We start from the raw sequence: 8,123 nt of genomic DNA on the forward strand, positions 1-8,123 counted from the left end.
CTTATATAATTTTCTTGAAATTTTTTTTTTTTGCTATGTATTCTAAACCATCCTTAACCATCTAAAGATGTTCAAAGAAAAGCATTGAGGTTATTGAAATTATTAGGTCTCTAAATTTAGGTGGTAAATAGTTAAAAATGACTCTGAGCTTTCTGAAAGGATTTCAGTGGCTGTGCTGTGTTTGGCATCTGGTACTCATTTGTTTTAGACAGAGTGCTCTGTCTTGTATAGGGCTGTGATCAGGGTTTAACCAGTAATTGGGCTGTAATTAGCACATAACAGTTCAATTTTCTCAATAAATGTATGAAGGGAATAGAAATAGAATATCGTACATTTATCAACACCAAACAACTTTTCTACATCACTCCTACTTGACTGTTAATTGTCTCTGAAATGAACTTTGATAGTTTGATGTTGCATTACTGGAAGAAGAGCAGCAAGTACAGTAGAGCATGAATACAATGTTCACTACCTTGGGGTTTAAGATAATACAATTTTAGTTTGCATGAAAATCACTGTTGCAAGATTAACAAAAACTATATTAAATTACATTACATTTAAAATTATTGACTTAAACACATGAATAGAACAATGAAGCTTAACATTTCCAAGACATTTGCAATAAACTTACTAGATGCAAATACTAGTCTTAATAAAGGTTCATTTATGAAGGAGAATGAGCTGAGTAGACCCCCTTAGGCATAATATTTGATAATTTATTCTATACAATTGTTGGAACTTTTAACTATTAGCAAATTAGCATACTGTTAGTAAAGACTATAGAAGTGCCTTCAGAGTGTTAGAATCTATTTTGCATTTTTATTTCTGAGGGATTTCAGTATGTAATGCAAAAATAAATTAAAATCTTAGATTAAGATATGGCAGGTGGACAAATGAGAAACATAGTGCTTCCTCCCGCAGGAAGGCAAAAATTTTAAAAACAGGTTTGGAAACAAGCCAACAAGTGAACCCAAAGAATCTGTTTTTCTGACTGTTCCCATGTAGAACAGGAGTTGGCAAAACAGAAGCTTTCCTGAGACTTTTTCTTTCCTTCAAGGCCCAAGCAAGTGTTACGGGCTAGCAAGCCCCGTGGGTGTCTCCTTAGAAACCAACGAGGGCATCTGCCTCGTAGGAGAGGAGCTGCAGGCTGTCCTAGACAATTTTGAACCTTAAGCAGGAAACTCCTGCTTATTCCCGCCAAACCGGCTGCGGGAACCTCGCTGAGCCCCGAGCCCGCCCGAGCCCCTCCGAGGCGAGTGGCGCAGAGGCTTCTGGGACTTGTAGTCTCCGCAGGCCTCCCTCTTGATTGGCACTGGAAGAAAGCCGGGAGGAGTGGCGTTCTAGACTCTGGCGCCTACCTGCGGGCTGGGATTTCTGGCCCCCGTGCTTCCCCCGCCGCCTGAGGGCGTCCTTCCTTCTCAGGAGTCCTAGGTTTGTGCAGCTGCTGCTTGCTCTCTGTTCGCTCAGGCCCTTGGTCCCCTCAGGCAGCGCATGCTCTCAGGTGCTGTGGCTTGGGGTTCCTAGTCGCGCCCTTTGCGGAGGTAGGTCTCCTCACACACGGGGATGGGTATTTCTTTACCCGATTAAGGAGATTGCATCGGGAGCCTCAGAAACTTTGGCAGGCAAAGGGTGTGTTCTGTGGCGAGTTCTATGCCTTTGAGACTGTGCAAGCCTGGCTTCACCATAGAGGTGGTTTCTGAGGTTTCCTGGAGAAGAGGATGATTTTTTTGGGACCTTAGTCACTTGTTGATCAGATCTTTTATTGAGCAAGTACACACCCAGAGGAACTGCAGAAAGTGTTGAGGGTGTTAAAAGCGGGGCGGTTGGGTTTTCTTGTCTCAAGGATTTGACAAGGATGTGGTAGTACATAATGTAGAGATATGCACCATCCATCGAAGAACTAGGTTGTGGTGGGATATTCAACATATCAGAGGAAGGACCTAGTGAGGGTTTGGTGAGTCTGGAATGTCCAAAGTAGCAGAAAGTCAATAATTTCAATTGAATTAAATAAAGCCTTGGATAGCTTTATAGTCTGTGATTACAAATTTAGAGGATTTGAGTCCCACCAGGAACCATAGAAAATAAATTAGTATATAGATATTCACAGAATACTTATTGTAAGAATTTCATAACTTGGACTCTTAATCGGCTGAATTTTTTTTCCATACCTTCTGGATTTTTGAGACAAAGTTTCACTTAGTAGGGCAGCCTAGCCAGCTTCTCTCAAGATTGAAGGCAATATGTATGCCTCAGACTTTAAAATGTTGGGATTAAAATGTGAACCACCAAGTCTGAATATATCTGAATATCAGGCTACTCCAATTAGCAAAATTTTTATCAAGTTCACTACGTACATTCTGATCATTTTTGGATTGTTTTTATTACCTTTTTCCTGCTTAGAATTATGAGATTTTCAGTATATCTTGTGACTACAATAATGACATTCACGAATTATCATCCACTATTTTACTTTCCATTGTTATGACTTACAGCTTCTGTGAGGTCCTTAGGTCAAACACAATGTCCTTTTAAGTGTCAGTAAATCACAAAATTTATAATTCAGTTATAAAATTTGGACATGAAGACCAGGAGCAGAGATTTGTGACTGAGTATTTTTTTTTAATTCTTTTTTTTTTTTTCATGAATGACAATGAAAATAGCAATGTTTGGAATCAGATATTTGAAACCAACATTATGGAAGTCTTGCTAAAAACATATAATATTAATTTATTCCATGGCTTATTATAGCAAAAGAAATTAGCTTTCATGGCATATATGAATGGCACGTATATGTTAAGTTCTGCGGTTTGAAAATACTTGAAGCCAGAAGTCACATTACCAATTTAATAGACAGCTAAATTAACCCGAATCATTTGAAGCGTTAGTGAGATAAACATACTTAATGACTGTATCGTGGAGAATGTTCTGGAGGAGTTGAGATTTAGAAAGCTAAAGGGTTATAAAGACAGAAGCTGCTAATGCGTTAAAGAGAGAGTAGGTAAGTTTTTAGATACTGGGCTGTAATGGGGCAGCATCACTAAGTATTTTAAGAACAGGCTTAGAGTGTCAGCCACTGCAATGGGAAGAAGTAGCATTGAGGATCTGTCAATTATGCCACTTGTAACAATGGCAGGAACACTCAGGTACTGTGGGAGTATTGAAAACTCCCTTTTGAAAAACACTAATAATTTTAAAGATTTTGTAAATGTACATCTTATGCTAAGCAAAGCATATGCTAAGCTGAAGCATCTTATGCACTTCCCTTCATACCTCTTTACTCTTCATTTTCATATCCCGCCCCTCCCACTAGTATGCCCTGTTCTCCTAGACAATTTTACTTCTGCTTCATGTCCTATGTATACACACGACTGTATCTCTATAAAAATCTAGGAACCACTATGGATGAGAGAAAACACATTCTCATTGTCTTGCAGATGTTGGCTAAATTGCTTTAAAATCATCATCTCCAGTTGCATTAACTTTCCAACTGATACATGAGTTTTACTCTTCTTTATGGATAAAAAATATCCCATTCTGTATATGTAACACATTTTTCTTATCCTTTCCTCTCTTGTGAATGCTGCATCAGTCCAAAATTCGAATTGTGAAGAGTGCTTTGGTAAACACTGATGTGCAAGCATTTCTATGATTTGACTTGAGTCAGTTAAGTAAATACTCAGGAGTGATAGAACTAGGCCCTAGAGAAGATCAGTGTTTACTTTGTGGAGAAACTTCCACTCTGACTTCCATAGTGGCTGAACTGGTTTCCGTGAGAGCAGAGGTGTATAAGGGTCCCTTTTTGTCCACACCTTCACTATCACTTCTGGTATTAGTTGTTTTAGCGACTATCATTCTGATACTCGTTAAGTAGAGCCTCACTGTAGTTTTAAAAAATACTTTAAAACTTTTTGAGTTTTTACCATATAATTACACCATTTCCCTGCTTTCTGAAATGTCTTCTCTTCATCACCTACCATGTACATCTTTCCTTTGGACTCATTCAAATTCGTGGGCTTTTTTTTTCTTTGTTGTTATATATACATATATATGTGTACACACACTCACATACACAAGTGTGTGTGTGTGTGTGTGTAATACATATATATGCATGTGTCTGTGTGTATAAATCTATAAGTACAACCTGCTCAGCCTGTGTAGTGCGCTGGTTTGTTATTTTTAGATGCCTAAGGTTGAACAGTTTGTTTGTTCGTTGACTGTTTGCATTTCGTCTTCGAGATTTATTTATTTACTTTATTACCCTATTCATTGATAATGTTGGCCGATTGCTTGTTTAGTTTTTTTGTGTGTGTTCTTTATGTATTTTAGATATTAGTCCTAAAATAGCTACCCAGACTATCTCTGGTTCAATAGGCTTGCTTCACTCTAGTAACTGCTAACTCCTCTGTGCTGAAGTACTCATTTCCTTAGGTCCTAATTATCAGGTGCTGACCTTAGTTCATGATTGACTTGGTTTCTGTCACAATTGCCGATGCACATATCTTAAGGTGGATTTCTTACCTTTTCCTTTAACAGTTACAGAGTTTCAGGACTAATGGTGTATTAGTTAGGGTTTTATTGCTGTGAAGAGACCACCATGGCCATGGCAACTCCTTTAAAGGAAAACATATACTTGGGTCAGGCTTACAGGTCAGGGTTCTATTCATTATTATAATGCTGGGGAGCATAGCATCATGCAGGCAGAAATGATGCTGGAGAGGTAGCTGAGAGGTTTATGTACATCCCAACTGGCCGGAAGAGAGAGTGTCGCTGGGCCTGGGTTGGGCTTCTGAATCCCTAAATCCCACCTTCAATAAGGTCACACCTCCCAATAGTGCCTCTCCCTATGAGCTTATAGGGGCCATTTTCATTCAAACCATCACAGATGTTAATTTTTCCCCTTGTGTTAATGGTAAAAGCATCCTGAGTGTCATAATATTTTCAAAAGTAGAAGCCAGAGTGTACCAGGAAAACCTTGAGGCTTCAACTGAAAACAAGTAACTTTAGACAGTTGGAGAAAGCTAGAAATGGGAAAGGTCACCTTCCCCAGGGTAGAGCATTCCAATTGGTTTTCCTATGCCCTGTATAGACTGAACTTGCCATTTAGGAACACACACACACACACACACACACACACACACACACACAATATATATGCATATACATACACATAAATGTAAGTAATAACAATGAAACACTAGCCCATGAATTTGCAAGAGAATGGTGATGGGTATATGATAGAGATTGGAAGGAGGAAAGGGAAGGGAAAAATGTATTATAATTTCAAAAATAAAATAGAGAGCTTGTAAGAGCATCCATTGGAGTTTATCCTTATTTTTTATTTCCTGTGTTATGGATGGAACTAAATGACTTGAACTCACTGGACAAGTGTCCTAACTCTGAGCATATCCTCAGGTAGAGGATATCTAAAGAACTAAGAGAGTCCCCAACCAGAGGAAGAGACTGAAAGAGCAGAGATTGTTAATGGAGAAGGAACAAGGATTTGATATGCAATTGTTGCATATTTTTGGAACATTGTTTATAGTATATAAGGACAGAAAGATTCTGGCTATTATTTCTGAGATGCATATTACAGAATAATCATACTGTATTTCTCATTTTTCTCATGATCTAGCTAAGTCACTAAGGATCTAGTTTGCCTCTTCTTTCCATCCCCTTGGTTTATCAGTTACCTAGTATTCTTCAGTACCCAGTCTGAATTAGTAGCCAGGTAGATTGTGTTCAATGGCATTTACTAACTATGGAGGTAAAATATATATCAAATAGCTAATTAGATAACATGACAGAGTGCAGTTCTGATACTTGATACCTACCTTAGAATGAAGTATGTCCTGTAACTGTCAAGGAAAGTAATTTCAAGCAGAGGATAAACTTAAATCATTGTTAACAGGTCAGCCATGCCTCTCCCATGATGATGTTTGTTCATTCACCATCAACTTCTTTATGAATCTTTTTACAATGTTGGGCTCAGCCTCTACTCTTGGGCATTTAGAAGATGTTTTTCCAGTAGGCTGGTGAGGTAGCTTGGGAAGACTTTAAAGAACCAAGACTTTGTAAAGATCTTCTTCAAGCCTAGTATTGCTGCTTCATACTGACTAAATATGAACTAAGTGGTCATTTAATTTTATTCATGGTACAGTTATTCCCATTAGGGGAAAAGAAAGGTTTGGGAAATGATAAATCGATGATGAGCCACAGCCTCCACAGACTAAGTCTCAACATCCTTGGGAGAAGCCCTAGCAACACAGTGCCTATCACTACTTATTAGAAATGTTTGGTCACAGCTAATGAAAGCATCTTTTTTTCCCCTTTCCTGTTTTAAATATTAATGCCTTCTGAGTCAAATGATTGGGGAATAAGTATCCACCCTGCAAGCGAGCAAAGTTGCTATTGCTGCTATGATTTGGCATTATCGCACTGAGTGTTGGCTAAGTGCTTTTACAGTCAATTTTATTGTTCAATTTAAAAGGTAGCCTAAAATCACCTCCGTCAAATTTTGTTTAGTGTAATTCAGAAAAAGGATCTTTCTTTAAAGGGGCTCTTGTTTAATGTGGAAGAAGGTGATTAATGAAGACTAGATAAAACATAATAAAGTATTATCATTACTTGAAGACAGTAAAGCCTTTAGTGAACAGTATTATCCGTGTGACTATTTTGTTACTAGTTTCATCAACGGTAATGTAAATGAAAATAAAATAACAACAGCTGAAATATTACATAAAATGCCAGCTCTCCTCGTGCTATGGTTTTCTACTAGGGCAGCCGGATATGTATGTGTGTGCGCGCCCGCGCATGTGTGTGTGTGTGTGTGTGTGTGCGTGTGCGTGTGCGTGTGCGTGTGTGTGTATGTGTGTGTGTGTGTGTGTGTGTGTTACAGCATATCAGTATATGTCTTTAAATATAAATAAATCAGTTTCAAGCACACTGGATTTTATTTAGAGCAAAGGCTGGCAAACATTTCATATACTGACAGAGAGTCACTATTTAAGTCGTTGTAGGCTATACTATTTCTATTGCCTCTACACAGCTCTGAGTTTTTAATGCAAAAGCAGCTGTACATAATCGAATGAATATGGCCTCTTTATTTTATGTTTTTTGGTTTCATGTTTTATAGAGACAGGATGCCCTCATTTGATATGTGAGCCATGCTTTGCTGATATCTGATTTACAGCACCTCTGAGATTTCCTAGTGAATAAGAAGTACTACAGATAAGAATGAATGGTAGCTGAATACTACAGAAAGGCAGAGATGGACTATTTTTATTGACTATTAAATCTTCATTTATAGCATAGTATCTTATAGGTAAGAGTTAACTTAGTGTATTTGTTGAACAAAGCAATAACTAGCAAGGTTATCTGGTTGAAGATTAACCTAGGTTAGCCAGGGCATTTTACAGTTGATTTCTGGGTTCTGTGATGGGACTCTAAAATACTACCACTTTGAATAGAACAGATATCTCCTTTGAGTACTTAGTTCAAAGAACAAATTTGAGGAAGACCAGTGAAGAAAAAAGAGGTAGCTAAACAATGACAGTAAGAAACATTAGGTTTGTGAATCTCTGCCCGTACAAATGAAAATTGTGTTGTTGGAAGACTACTCAGAAAATATGTTTGAGCCCCTCTCTCAGTCTTGGGCTTGCCTAGACTGTCTTCTGTTCTGTATGGCTCTGTTAGCATCTATGATGCTTGCCTTCCTCTTGTCCCTCCAGATACTGTGCCAGTTGTTGGAGATTCTTATAACTTTCCATCCTGCTGAGTCCTGCTTCCCCCTACATGCCTTAAGATGATCCAGAACCCCACCCGAGTCCTCCTCTTACTCAACTCTCTCTTGCAGTTTTCCTAACTGATCTTTGCTCGCATGCCTTTAGGCTTTGGTAATGAAGGCATGCCTCGTTTGTATTGATTGCTGTGATTACTAGATCCTGGGTCACTGTGTTATCTTGTTAGTTGCCCCACATTTAGAAATGGTCTCTAATAATGTGAGTAGTCACATTATTCAGATTGGGGCAGCAGCAGCTTTTCTATTGACCCTTGGTTTTCTTAAAGGATTAACATTTTACATATATATATATGTGTGTGTGTATATATATATATATATATATATA

The 8,123-nt window shown here is 38.2% G+C and overlaps 1 protein-coding gene across 2 annotated transcripts in view; it reads left to right on the top strand.

Moving 5' to 3' along the window:
• The first annotated feature begins 1,322 nt into the window (after window positions 1-1,322).
• Window positions 1,323-8,123, top strand: part of Mei4 (meiotic double-stranded break formation protein 4) — a 151,663-nt gene continuing 144,862 nt past the window's right edge. The window contains exon 1 of one of the 2 annotated variants that reach the window (XM_031345492.1): window positions 1,323-1,431. The gene's annotated coding sequence lies outside the window, so the exon portion shown is untranslated. Of the gene's footprint in view, window positions 1,542-8,123 lie in introns of both variants that reach the window. The other variant, XM_031345490.1, reaches the window with a different exon arrangement.

Source organism: Mastomys coucha, unplaced genomic scaffold (assembly GCF_008632895.1).
Source record: "Mastomys coucha isolate ucsf_1 unplaced genomic scaffold, UCSF_Mcou_1 pScaffold23, whole genome shotgun sequence".
NCBI classification, from domain to species: domain Eukaryota; kingdom Metazoa; phylum Chordata; class Mammalia; order Rodentia; family Muridae; genus Mastomys; species Mastomys coucha.